Source organism: Hemitrygon akajei, chromosome 3 (assembly GCF_048418815.1).
Source record: "Hemitrygon akajei chromosome 3, sHemAka1.3, whole genome shotgun sequence".
In the NCBI taxonomy this organism is placed as follows: domain Eukaryota; kingdom Metazoa; phylum Chordata; class Chondrichthyes; order Myliobatiformes; family Dasyatidae; genus Hemitrygon; species Hemitrygon akajei.
The window spans coordinates 106,404,841-106,419,486 of record NC_133126.1 but is presented as its reverse complement, the minus strand read 5'-3'; the positions used below and the strand labels follow the sequence as shown (position 1 = coordinate 106,419,486).

Sequence of the window (14,646 nt, the reverse complement as noted above, 5' to 3'; positions counted from 1 at the left end):
AGGTCTCACAGATAATAGTGAATCCTTGGGATTATGAGGTTCGATCAGTGTGGTTTAAGGTCTCACAGATAATAGTGAATCTCTGGGATTATGAGTTTCCATCAGTGGGTTTTAGGGTCTCACAGTTAATAGTGAATCTCTGGGATTATGAGGTTCAATCAGTGGGGGATAGGGTCTCACAGATAATAGTGATTCTTTGGGATTATGAGGTTCAATCAGTGGGGTTCAGGGTCTCACATATAATAGTGATTCTTTGGAATTATGAGGTTCGATCAGTGGGGATTAGGATCTCACAGATTTTAATGAATCTTTGGTATTATGAAGCTCGATCATTGGGGTTAGGATCTCACCGATAATACTGATTCTTTGGGATTATGAGGTTCTATCAGTTGGTTTTTTGGTCTCACAGATAATAGTGAATCTTTGGATTATGAGGTTCGATCAGTGGGGTTTAGGATCTCACAGATATTAGTGAATCTTTGTGGTTATGAGGCTTGATCAGTGGGGTTTAGTGTCACAGATATTAGTGAATCTTTGGATTATGATCTTCGATCAGTGAGGTTTAGGGTTTCACAGATAATAGTGAATCTCTGGGATTATGAGGTTCAATCAGTGGGGGTTAGGGTCTCACAGATAACAGTGAATCTTTGGGGTTATGAGGTTTGTTCAGTGGGGTTTAGTGTCACAGATAATAGTGAATCTTTGGATTATGAGGTTTGATCAGTAGGGTTTAGGATCTCACAGATATTAGTGAATCTTTGGGGTTATGAGGTATGATCAGTGGGGTTTAGTGTCACAGATAATAGTGAATCTTTGGATTATGAGGTTCGATCAGGGAGGTTTGGGTTCTCACAGATAATAGTGAATCTCTGGGATTATGAGGTTCAATCAGATGGGGTTAGAGTCTCACAGATAATAGTGATACTTTGGGATTATGAGGTTTGATCAGTGGGGTTTAGCGACTCACAGATAATAGTGATTCTTTGGAATTATGAGGTTCGATCAGTGGGGTTTAGGGTCTCACAGATAATAGTGAATCCCTGGGATTATGAGGTTCGATCAGTGGGGTTTAAGGTCTCACAGATAATAGTGAATCTCTGGGATTATGAGTTTCGATCAGTGGGGTTTAGGGTCTCAAAGTTAATAGTGAATCTCTGGGATTATGAGGTTCAGTCAGTGGGTGTTAGGGTCTCACAGATAATAGTGAATCCTTGGGATTATGAGGTTCGATCAGTGGGGATTAGGATCTCACAGATTTTAATGAATCTTTGGGATTATGAAGCTCGATGATTGGGGTTAGGATCTCACCGATAATACTGATTCTTTGGGATTATGAGGTTCTATCAGTGAGGTTTAGGGTCTCACAGATAATAGTGAATCTCTGGGATTATGAGGTTCAATCAGTGGTGTTAGGGTCTCACAGATAATAGTGAATCTTTGGGGTTATGAGGTTTGATCAGTGGGGTTTAGTGTCACAGATATTAGTGAATCTTTGGATTATGAGGTACGATGAGGGAGGTTTGGGGTCTCACAGATAATAGTGAATCTCTGGGATTATGAGGTTCGATCAGTGGGGTTTAAGGTCTCAGAGATAATAGTGAATCCTTGGGATTATGAGGTTCGATCAGTGTGGTTTAAGGTCTCACAGATAATAGTGAATCTCTGGGATTATGAGTTTCCATCAGTGGGGTTTAGGGTCTCACAGTTAATAGTGAATCTCTGGGATTATGAGGTTCAATCAGTGGGGGATAGGGTCTCACAGTTAACAGTGAATCTTTGGAATTATGAGGTTCGATCAGTGGTGCTTAGGGTCTCACAGATAATAGTGATTCTTTGGGATTATGAGGTTCAATCAGTGGGGTTTAGGGTCTCACATATAATAGTGATTCTTTGGAATTATGAGGTACGATCAGTGGGGATTAGGATCTCACAGATTTTAATGAATCTTTGGGATTATGAAGCTCGATCATCGGGGTTAGGATCTCACCGATAATACTGATTCTTTGGGATTATGAGGTTCTATCAGTTGGTTTTTTGGTCTCACAGATAATAGTGAATCTTTGGATTATGAGGTTCAATCAGTGGGGTTAGGGTCTCACAGATAACAGAGAATCTTTGGAATTATGAGGTTCGATCAGTGGGGTTTAGGGCGTCAGAGATAATAGTGAATCCTTGGGATTATGAGGTTCGATCAGTGGGGTTTAGGGTCTCACAGATAATAGTGAATCTTTGGATTATGAGGTTCAATCAGTGGGGTTAGGGTCTCACAGATAACAGAGAATCTTTGGGGTTATGAGGTTTGATCAGTGGGGTTTAAGGTCTCACCGATAATAGTGAATCTTTGGGGTTATGAGGTTTGATCAGTGGGGTTTAAGGTCTCACAGATAATAGTGAATCTTTGGGGTTATGAGGTTTGATCAGTGGGGTTTAGTATCACAGATAATAGTGAATCTTTGGATTATGAGGTTCAATCAGTGGGGTTAGGGTCTCGCAGATAACAGTGAATCTTTGGATTTATGAGGTTCGATCAGTGGGGTTTAGGGCCTCACAGATAATAGTGAATCTTTGGGATTATGAGGTTCGATCAGTGGGGTTTAGGGTCTCACAGATAATAGTGAATCTTTGGATTATGAGGTTCGATCAGTGGGGTTTAGGGTCACACAGATAATAGTGAATCTTTGGATTTTGAGGTTCGATCAGTGAGGTTTTGGGTCTCACAGATAATAGTGAATCTCTGGGATCATGAGGTTCAATCAGTGGCGTTAGGGTCTCACAGATAATAGTGAATCTTTTGGGTTATGAGGTTTGATCAGTGGGGTTTAAGGTCTCACAGATAATAGTGAATCTTTGGGGTTATGAGGTTTGATCAGTGGGGTTTAGTGTCACAGATAATAGTGAATCTTTGGATTATGAGGTACGATGAGGGAGATTGGGGTCTCACAGATAACAGTGAATCTTTGGAATTATGAGGTTCGATCAGTGGGGTTTAGGGCCTCACAGATAATAGTGAATCCTTGGGATTATGAGGTTCGATCAGTGGGGTTTAGGGTCTCACAGATAATAGTGAATCTTTGGATTATGAGGTTCGATCAGTGGGGTTTAGGGTCTCACAGATATTAATGAATCTTTGGGATTATGAGGCTCGATCATTGGGGTTAGGATCTCACCGATAATACTGTTTCTTTGGGATTGTGAGGTTCTATCAGTTGGGTTTATGGTCTCACAGATAATAGTGAATCTTTGGATTATGAGGTTCGATCAGTGGGGTTTAGGGCCTCACAGATAATAGTGAATCTTTGGGATTATGAGGTTCGATCAGTGGGGTTTAGGGTCTCACAGATAATAGTGAATCTCTGGGATTATGAGGTTCAATCAGTGGCATTAGGGTCTCACAGATAATAGTGAATCTTTGGAATTATGAGGTTCGATCAGTGGGGTTTAGTGTCTCACAGATAATAGTGAATCTCTGGGATTATGAGGTTCAATCAGTGGCGTTAGGGTCTCACAGATAATAGTGAATCTTTGGGGTTATGAGGTTTGATCAGTGGGGTTTAAGGTCTCACAGATAGTGAATCTTTGGGGTTATGAGGTTTGATCAGTGGGGTTTAGTGTCTCACAGATAATAGTGAATCTTTGGATTATGAGGTTCGATCAGTGGGGTTTAGGGTCTCACAGATATTAATGAATCTTTGGGATTATGAGGCTCGATCATTGGGGTTAGGATCTCACCGATAATACTGTTTCTTTGGGATTGTGAGGTTCTATCAGTTGGGTTTATGGTCTCACAGATAATAGTGAATCTTTGGATTATGAGGTTCGATCAGTGGGGTTTAGGGCCTCACAGATAATAGTGAATCTTTGGGATTATGAGGTTCGATCAGTGGGGTTTAGGGTCTCACAGATAATAGTGAATCTTTGGATTATGAGGTTTGATCAGTGGGGTTTAGGGTCTCACAGATAATAGTGAATCTCTGGGATTATGAGGTTCAATCAGTGGCATTAGGGTCTCACAGATAATAGTGAATCTTTGGGGTTATGAGGTTTGATCAGTGGGGTTTAAGGTCTCACAGATAATAGTGAATCTTTGGGGTTATGAGGTTTGATCAGTGGGGTTTAGTGTCACAGATAATAGTGAATCTTTGGATTATGAGGTACGATGAGGGAGGTTTGGGGTCTCACAGATAATTGTGAATCTCTGGGATTATGAGGTTCGATCAGTGGGGTTTAAGGTCTCACAGATAATAGTGAATCCTTGGGATTATGAGGTTCGATCAGTGTGGTTTAAGGTCTCACAGATAATAGTGAATCTCTGGGATTATGAGTTTCCATCAGTGGGGTTTAGGGTCTCACAGTTAATAGTGAATCTCTGGGATTATGAGGTTCAATCAGTGGGGGATAGGGTCTCACAGATAATAGTGATTCTTTGGGATTATGAGGTTCAATCAGTGGGGTTCAGGGTCTCACATATAATAGTGATTCTTTGGAATTATGAGGTTCGATCAGTGGGGATTAGGATCTCACAGATTTTAATGAATCTTTGGTATTATGAAGCTCGATCATTGGGGTTAGGATCTCACCGATAATACTGATTCTTTGGGATTATGAGGTTCTATCAGTTGGTTTTTTGGTCTCACAGATAATAGTGAATCTTTGGATTATGAGGTTCGATCAGTGGGGTTTAGGATCTCACAGATATTAGTGAATCTTTGTGGTTATGAGGCTTGATCAGTGGGGTTTAGTGTCACAGATATTAGTGAATCTTTGGATTATGATCTTCGATCAGTGAGGTTTAGGGTTTCACAGATAATAGTGAATCTCTGGGATTATGAGGTTCAATCAGTGGGGGTTAGGGTCTCACAGATAACAGTGAATCTTTGGGGTTATGAGGTTTGTTCAGTGGGGTTTAAGGTCTCACAGATAATAGTGAATCTCTGGGATTATGAGTTTCCATCAGTGGGGTTTAGGGTCTCACAGTTAATAGTGAATCTCTGGGATTATGAGGTTCAATCAGTGGGGGATAGGGTCTCACAGTTAACAGTGAATCTTTGGAATTATGAGGTTCGATCAGTGGTGCTTAGGGTCTCACAGATAATAGTGATTCTTTGGGATTATGAGGTTCAATCAGTGGGGTTTAGGGTCTCACATATAATAGTGATTCTTTGGAATTATGAGGTACGATCAGTGGGGATTAGGATCTCACAGATTTTAATGAATCTTTGGTATTATGAAGCTCGATCATTGGGGTTAGGATCTCACCGATAATACTGATTCTTTGGGATTATGAGGTTCTATCAGTTGGTTTTTTGGTCTCACAGATAATAGTGAATCTTTGGATTATGAGGTTCGATCAGTGGGGTTTAGGATCTCACAGATATTAGTGAATCTTTGTGGTTATGAGGCTTGATCAGTGGGGTTTAGTGTCACAGATATTAGTGAATCTTTGGATTATGATCTTCGATCAGTGAGGTTTAGGGTTTCACAGATAATAGTGAATCTCTGGGATTATGAGGTTCAATCAGTGGGGGTTAGGGTCTCACAGATAACAGTGAATCTTTGGGGTTATGAGGTTTGTTCAGTGGGGTTTAAGGTCTCACAGATAATAGTGAATCTCTGGGATTATGAGTTTCCATCAGTGGGGTTTAGGGTCTCACAGTTAATAGTGAATCTCTGGGATTATGAGGTTCAATCAGTGGGGGATAGGGTCTCACAGTTAACAGTGAATCTTTGGAATTATGAGGTTCGATCAGTGGTGCTTAGGGTCTCACAGATAATAGTGATTCTTTGGGATTATGAGGTTCAATCAGTGGGGTTTAGGGTCTCACATATAATAGTGATTCTTTGGAATTATGAGGTACGATCAGTGGGGATTAGGATCTCACAGATTTTAATGAATCTTTGGTATTATGAAGCTCGATCATTGGGGTTAGGATCTCACCGATAATACTGATTCTTTGGGATTATGAGGTTCTATCAGTGGGGTTTAAGGTCTCACAGATAATAGTGAATCCTTGGGATTATGAGGTTCGATCAGTGTGGTTTAAGGTCTCACAGATAATAGTGAATCTCTGGGATTATGAGTTTCCATCAGTGGGGTTTAGGGTCTCACAGTTAATAGTGAATCTCTGGGATTATGAGGTTCAATCAGTGGGGGATAGGGTCTCACAGATAATAGTGATTCTTTGGGATTATGAGGTTCAATCAGTGGGGTTCAGGGTCTCACATATAATAGTGATTCTTTGGAATTATGAGGTTCGATCAGTGGGGATTAGGATCTCACAGATTTTAATGAATCTTTGGTATTATGAAGCTCGATCATTGGGGTTAGGATCTCACCGATAATACTGATTCTTTGGGATTATGAGGTTCTATCAGTTGGTTTTTTGGTCTCACAGATAATAGTGAATCTTTGGATTATGAGGTTCGATCAGTGGGGTTTAGGATCTCACAGATATTAGTGAATCTTTGTGGTTATGAGGCTTGATCAGTGGGGTTTAGTGTCACAGATATTAGTGAATCTTTGGATTATGATCTTCGATCAGTGAGGTTTAGGGTTTCACAGATAATAGTGAATCTCTGGGATTATGAGGTTCAATCAGTGGGGGTTAGGGTCTCACAGATAACAGTGAATCTTTGGGGTTATGAGGTTTGTTCAGTGGGGTTTAAGGTCTCACAGATAATAGTGAATCTCTGGGATTATGAGTTTCCATCAGTGGGGTTTAGGGTCTCACAGTTAATAGTGAATCTCTGGGATTATGAGGTTCAATCAGTGGGGGATAGGGTCTCACAGTTAACAGTGAATCTTTGGAATTATGAGGTTCGATCAGTGGTGCTTAGGGTCTCACAGATAATAGTGATTCTTTGGGATTATGAGGTTCAATCAGTGGGGTTTAGGGTCTCACATATAATAGTGATTCTTTGGAATTATGAGGTACGATCAGTGGGGATTAGGATCTCACAGATTTTAATGAATCTTTGGTATTATGAAGCTCGATCATTGGGGTTAGGATCTCACCGATAATACTGATTCTTTGGGATTATGAGGTTCTATCAGTTGGTTTTTTGGTCTCACAGATAATAGTGAATCTTTGGATTATGAGGTTCGATCAGTGGGGTTTAGGATCTCACAGATATTAGTGAATCTTTGTGGTTATGAGGCTTGATCAGTGGGGTTTAGTGTCACAGATATTAGTGAATCTTTGGATTATGATCTTCGATCAGTGAGGTTTAGGGTTTCACAGATAATAGTGAATCTCTGGGATTATGAGGTTCAATCAGTGGGGGTTAGGGTCTCACAGATAACAGTGAATCTTTGGGGTTATGAGGTTTGTTCAGTGGGGTTTAAGGTCTCACAGATAATAGTGAATCTCTGGGATTATGAGTTTCCATCAGTGGGGTTTAGGGTCTCACAGTTAATAGTGAATCTCTGGGATTATGAGGTTCAATCAGTGGGGGATAGGGTCTCACAGTTAACAGTGAATCTTTGGAATTATGAGTTTCGATCAGTGGTGCTTAGGGTCTCACAGATAATAGTGATTCTTTGGGATTATGAGGTTCAATCAGTGGGGTTTAGGGTCTCACATATAATAGTGATTCTTTGGAATTATGAGGTACGATCAGTGGGGATTAGGATCTCACAGATTTTAATGAATCTTTGGTATTATGAAGCTCGATCATTGGGGTTAGGATCTCACCGATAATACTGATTCTTTGGGATTATGAGGTTCTATCAGTGGGGTTTAAGGTCTCACAGATAATAGTGAATCCTTGGGATTATGAGGTTCGATCAGTGTGGTTTAAGGTCTCACAGATAATAGTGAATCTCTGGGATTATGAGTTTCCATCAGTGGGGTTTAGGGTCTCACAGTTAATAGTGAATCTCTGGGATTATGAGGTTCAATCAGTGGGGGATAGGGTCTCACAGATAATAGTGATTCTTTGGGATTATGAGGTTCAATCAGTGGGGTTCAGGGTCTCACATATAATAGTGATTCTTTGGAATTATGAGGTTCGATCAGTGGGGATTAGGATCTCACAGATTTTAATGAATCTTTGGTATTATGAAGCTCGATCATTGGGGTTAGGATCTCACCGATAATACTGATTCTTTGGGATTATGAGGTTCTATCAGTTGGTTTTTTGGTCTCACAGATAATAGTGAATCTTTGGATTATGAGGTTCGATCAGTGGGGTTTAGGATCTCACAGATATTAGTGAATCTTTGTGGTTATGAGGCTTGATCAGTGGGGTTTAGTGTCACAGATATTAGTGAATCTTTGGATTATGATCTTCGATCAGTGAGGTTTAGGGTTTCACAGATAATAGTGAATCTCTGGGATTATGAGGTTCAATCAGTGGGGGTTAGGGTCTCACAGATAACAGTGAATCTTTGGGGTTATGAGGTTTGTTCAGTGGGGTTTAAGGTCTCACAGATAATAGTGAATCTCTGGGATTATGAGTTTCCATCAGTGGGGTTTAGGGTCTCACAGTTAATAGTGAATCTCTGGGATTATGAGGTTCAATCAGTGGGGGATAGGGTCTCACAGTTAACAGTGAATCTTTGGAATTATGAGGTTCGATCAGTGGTGCTTAGGGTCTCACAGATAATAGTGATTCTTTGGGATTATGAGGTTCAATCAGTGGGGTTTAGGGTCTCACATATAATAGTGATTCTTTGGAATTATGAGGTACGATCAGTGGGGATTAGGATCTCACAGATTTTAATGAATCTTTGGTATTATGAAGCTCGATCATTGGGGTTAGGATCTCACCGATAATACTGATTCTTTGGGATTATGAGGTTCTATCAGTTGGTTTTTTGGTCTCACAGATAATAGTGAATCTTTGGATTATGAGGTTCGATCAGTGGGGTTTAGGATCTCACAGATATTAGTGAATCTTTGTGGTTATGAGGCTTGATCAGTGGGGTTTAGTGTCACAGATATTAGTGAATCTTTGGATTATGATCTTCGATCAGTGAGGTTTAGGGTTTCACAGATAATAGTGAATCTCTGGGATTATGAGGTTCAATCAGTGGGGGTTAGGGTCTCACAGATAACAGTGAATCTTTGGGGTTATGAGGTTTGTTCAGTGGGGTTTAAGGTCTCACAGATAATAGTGAATCTCTGGGATTATGAGTTTCCATCAGTGGGGTTTAGGGTCTCACAGTTAATAGTGAATCTCTGGGATTATGAGGTTCAATCAGTGGGGGATAGGGTCTCACAGTTAACAGTGAATCTTTGGAATTATGAGTTTCGATCAGTGGTGCTTAGGGTCTCACAGATAATAGTGATTCTTTGGGATTATGAGGTTCAATCAGTGGGGTTTAGGGTCTCACATATAATAGTGATTCTTTGGAATTATGAGGTACGATCAGTGGGGATTAGGATCTCACAGATTTTAATGAATCTTTGGTATTATGAAGCTCGATCATTGGGGTTAGGATCTCACCGATAATACTGATTCTTTGGGATTATGAGGTTCTATCAGTGGGGTTTAAGGTCTCACAGATAATAGTGAATCCTTGGGATTATGAGGTTCGATCAGTGTGGTTTAAGGTCTCACAGATAATAGTGAATCTCTGGGATTATGAGTTTCCATCAGTGGGGTTTAGGGTCTCACAGTTAATAGTGAATCTCTGGGATTATGAGGTTCAATCAGTGGGGGATAGGGTCTCACAGTTAACAGTGAATCTTTGGAATTATGAGGTTCGATCAGTGGTGCTTAGGGTCTCACAGATAATAGTGATTCTTTGGGATTATGAGGTTCAATCAGTGGGGTTTAGGGTCTCACATATAATAGTGATTCTTTGGAATTATGAGGTACGATCAGTGGGGATTAGGATCTCACAGATTTTAATGAATCTTTGGGATTATGAAGCTCGATCATCGGGGTTAGGATCTCACCGATAATACTGATTCTTTGGGATTATGAGGTTCTATCAGTTGGTTTTTTGGTCTCACAGATAATAGTGAATCTTTGGATTATGAGGTTCAATCAGTGGGGTTAGGGTCTCACAGATAACAGAGAATCTTTGGAATTATGAGGTTCGATCAGTGGGGTTTAGGGCGTCAGAGATAATAGTGAATCCTTGGGATTATGAGGTTCGATCAGTGGGGTTTAGGGTCTCACAGATAATAGTGAATCTTTGGATTATGAGGTTCAATCAGTGGGGTTAGGGTCTCGCAGATAACAGTGAATCTTTGGATTTATGAGGTTCGATCAGTGGGGTTTAGGGCCTCACAGATAATAGTGAATCTTTGGGATTATGAGGTTCGATCAGTGGGGTTTAGGGTCTCACAGATAATAGTGAATCTTTGGATTATGAGGTTCGATCAGTGGGGTTTAGGGTCACACAGATAATAGTGAATCTTTGGATTCTGAGGTTCGATCAGTGAGGTTTTGGGTCTCACAGATAATAGTGAATCTCTGGGATCATGAGGTTCAATCAGTGGCGTTAGGGTCTCACAGATAATAGTGAATCTTTTGGGTTATGAGGTTTGATCAGTGGGGTTTAAGGTCTCACAGATAATAGTGAATCTTTGGGGTTATGAGGTTTGATCAGTGGGGTTTAGTGTCACAGGTAATAGTGAATCTTTGGATTATGAGGTACGATGAGGGAGATTGGGGTCTCACAGATAACAGTGAATCTTTGGAATTATGAGGTTCGATCAGTGGGGTTTAGGGCCTCACAGATAATAGTGAATCCTTGGGATTATGAGGTTCGATCAGTGGGGTTTAGGGTCTCACAGATAATAGTGAATCTTTGGATTATGAGGTTCGATCAGTGGGGTTTAGGGTCTCACAGATATTAATGAATCTTTGGGATTATGAGGCTCGATCATTGGGGTTAGGATCTCACCGATAATACTGTTTCTTTGGGATTGTGAGGTTCTATCAGTTGGGTTTATGGTCTCACAGATAATAGTGAATCTTTGGATTATGAGGTTCGATCAGTGGGGTTTAGGGCCTCACAGATAATAGTGAATCTTTGGGATTATGAGGTTCGATCAGTGGGGTTTAGGGTCTCACAGATAATAGTGAATCTCTGGGATTATGAGGTTCAATCAGTGGCATTAGGGTCTCACAGATAATAGTGAATCTTTGGAATTATGAGGTTCGATCAGTGGGGTTTAGTGTCTCACAGATAATAGTGAATCTCTGGGATTATGAGGTTCAATCAGTGGCGTTAGGGTCTCACAGATAATAGTGAATCTTTGGGGTTATGAGGTTTGATCAGTGGGGTTTAAGGTCTCACAGATAGTGAATCTTTGGGGTTATGAGGTTTGATCAGTGGGGTTTAGTGTCACAGATAATAGTGAATCTTTGGATTATGAGGTTCGATCAGTGGGGTTTAGGGTCTCACAGATAATAGTGAATCTTTGGATTCTGAGGTTCGATCAGTGAGGTTTAGGGTCTCACAGATAATAGTGAATCTCTGGGATTATGAGGTTCAATCAGTGGCGTTAGGGTCTCACAGATAATAGTGAATCTTTGGGGTTATGAGGTTTGATCAGTGGGGTTTAAGGTCTCACAGATAATAGTGAATCTTTGGGGTTATGAGGTTTGATCAGTGGGGTTTAGTGTCACAGATAATAGTGAATCTTTGGATTATGCGGTACGATGAGGGAGGTTTGGGGTCTCACAGATAATAGTGAATCTCTGGGATTATGAGGTTCGATCAGTGGGGTTTAAGGTCTCACAGATAATAGTGAATCCTTGTGATTATGAGGTTCGATCAGTGTGGTTTAAGGTCTCACAGATAATAGTGAATCTCTGGGATTATGAGTTTCCATCAGTGGGGTTTAGGGTCTCACAGTTAATAGTGAATCTCTGGGATTATGAGGTTCAATCAGTGGGGGATAGGGTCTCACAGTTAACAGTGAATCTTTGGGATTATGAGTTTCGATCAGTGGTGGTTAGGGTCTCACAGATAATAGTGATTCTTTGGGATTATGAGGTTCAATCAGTGGTGTTCAGGGTCTCACATATAATAGTGATTCTTTGAAATTATGAGGTTCGATCAGTGGGGATTAGGTTCTCACAGATTTTAATGAATCTTTGGGATTATGAGGTTCGATCAGTGGGGTTTAAGGTCTCACAGATAATAGTGAATCCTTCGGATTATGAGGTTCGATCAGTGTGGTTTAAGGTCTCACAGATAATAGTGAATCTCTGGGATTATGAGTTTCCATCAGTGGGGTTTAGGGTCTCACAGTTAATAGTGAATCTCTGGGATTATGAGGTTCAATAAGTGGGGGATAGGGTCTCACAGTTAACAGTGAATCTTTGGGATTATGAGGTTCGATCAGTGGTGGTTAGGGTCTCACAGATAATAGTGATTCTTTGGGATTATGAGGTTCAATCAGTGGGGTTCAGGGTCTCACATATAATAGTGATTCTTTGGAATTATGAGGTTCGATCAGTGGGGTTAGGATCTCACCGATAATACTGATTCTTTGGGATTATGAGGTTCTATCAGTTGGTTTTTTGGTCTCACAGATAATAGTGAATCTTTGGATTATGAGGTTCGATCAGTGGGGTTTAGGATCTCACAGATATTAGTGAATCTTTGTGGTTATGAGGCTTGATCAGTGGGGTTTAGTGTCACAGATATTAGTGAATCTTTGGATTATGATCTTCGATCAGTGAGGTTTAGGGTTTCACAGATAATAGTGAATCTCTGGGATTATGAGGTTCAATCAGTGGGGGTTAGGGTCTCACAGATAACAGTGAATCTTTGGGGTTATGAGGTTTGTTCAGTGGGGTTTAGTGTCACAGATAATAGTGAATCTTTGGATTATGAGGTTTGATCAGTAGGGTTTAGGATCTCACAGATATTAGTGAATCTTTGGGGTTATGAGGTATGATCAGTGGGGTTTAGTGTCACAGATAATAGTGAATCTTTGGATTATGTTCGATCAGGGAGGTTTGGGTTCTCACAGATAATAGTGAATCTCTGGGATTATGAGGTTTAATCAGATGGGGTTAGAGTCTCACAGATAATAGTGATACTTTGGGATTATGAGGTTTGATCAGTGGGGTTTAGCGACTCACAGATAATAGTGATTCTTTGGAATTATGAGGTTCGATCAGTGGGGTTTAGGGTCTCACAGATAATAGTGAATCCTTGGGATTATGAGGTTCGATCAGTGGGGTTTAAGGTCTCACAGATAATAGTGAATCTCTGGGATTATGAGTTTCGATCAGTGGGGTTTAGGGTCTCAAAGTTAATAGTGAATCTCTGGGATTATGAGGTTCAGTCAGTGGGGGTTAGGGTCTCACAGATAATAGTGAATCTTTGGATTATGAGGTTCGATCAGTGGGGTTTAGGGTCACACAGATAATAGTGAATCTTTGGATTCTGAGGTTCGATCAGTGAGGTTTTGGGTCTCACAGATAATAGTGAATCTCTGGGATCATGAGGTTCAATCAGTGGCGTTAGGGTCTCACAGATAATAGTGAATCTTTTGGGTTATGAGGTTTGATCAGTGGGGTTTAAGGTCTCACAGATAATAGTGAATCTTTGGGGTTATGAGGTTTGATCAGTGGGGTTTAGTGTCACAGGTAATAGTGAATCTTTGGATTATGAGGTACGATGAGGGAGATTGGGGTCTCACAGATAACAGTGAATCTTTGGAATTATGAGGTTCGATCAGTGGGGTTTAGGGCCTCACAGATAATAGTGAATCCTTGGGATTATGAGGTTCGATCAGTGGGGTTTAGGGTCTCACAGATAATAGTGAATCTTTGGATTATGAGGTTCGATCAGTGGGGTTTAGGGTCTCACAGATATTAATGAATCTTTGGGATTATGAGGCTCGATCATTGGGGTTAGGATCTCACCGATAATACTGTTTCTTTGGGATTGTGAGGTTCTATCAGTTGGGTTTATGGTCTCACAGATAATAGTGAATCTTTGGATTATGAGGTTCGATCAGTGGGGTTTAGGGCCTCACAGATAATAGTGAATCTTTGGGATTATGAGGTTCGATCAGTGGGGTTTAGGGTCTCACAGATAATAGTGAATCTCTGGGATTATGAGGTTCAATCAGTGGCATTAGGGTCTCACAGATAATAGTGAATCTTTGGAATTATGAGGTTCGATCAGTGGGGTTTAGTGTCTCACAGATAATAGTGAATCTCTGGGATTATGAGGTTCAATCAGTGGCGTTAGGGTCTCACAGATAATAGTGAATCTTTGGGGTTATGAGGTTTGATCAGTGGGGTTTAAGGTCTCACAGATAGTGAATCTTTGGGGTTATGAGGTTTGATCAGTGGGGTTTAGTGTCACAGATAATAGTGAATCTTTGGATTATGAGGTTCGATCAGTGGGGTTTAGGGTCTCACAGATAATAGTGAATCTTTGGATTCTGAGGTTCGATCAGTGAGGTTTAGGGTCTCACAGATAATAGTGAATCTCTGGGATTATGAGGTTCAATCAGTGGCGTTAGGGTCTCACAGATAATAGTGAATCTTTGGGGTTATGAGGTTTGATCAGTGGGGTTTAAGGTCTCACAGATAATAGTGAATCTTTGGGGTTATGAGGTTTGATCAGTGGGGTTTAGTGTCACAGATAATAGTGAATCTTTGGATTATGCGGTACGATGAGGGAGGTTTGGGGTCTCACAGATAATAGTGAATCTCTGG

The 14,646-nt window shown here is 40.6% G+C and overlaps 1 protein-coding gene across 1 annotated transcript in view; it reads left to right on the top strand.

Moving 5' to 3' along the window:
- ky (kyphoscoliosis peptidase) overlaps positions 1 to 14,646 on the top strand; it is a 621,482-nt gene that overhangs the window by 310,506 nt on the left and 296,330 nt on the right. The window lies entirely within an intron of this gene.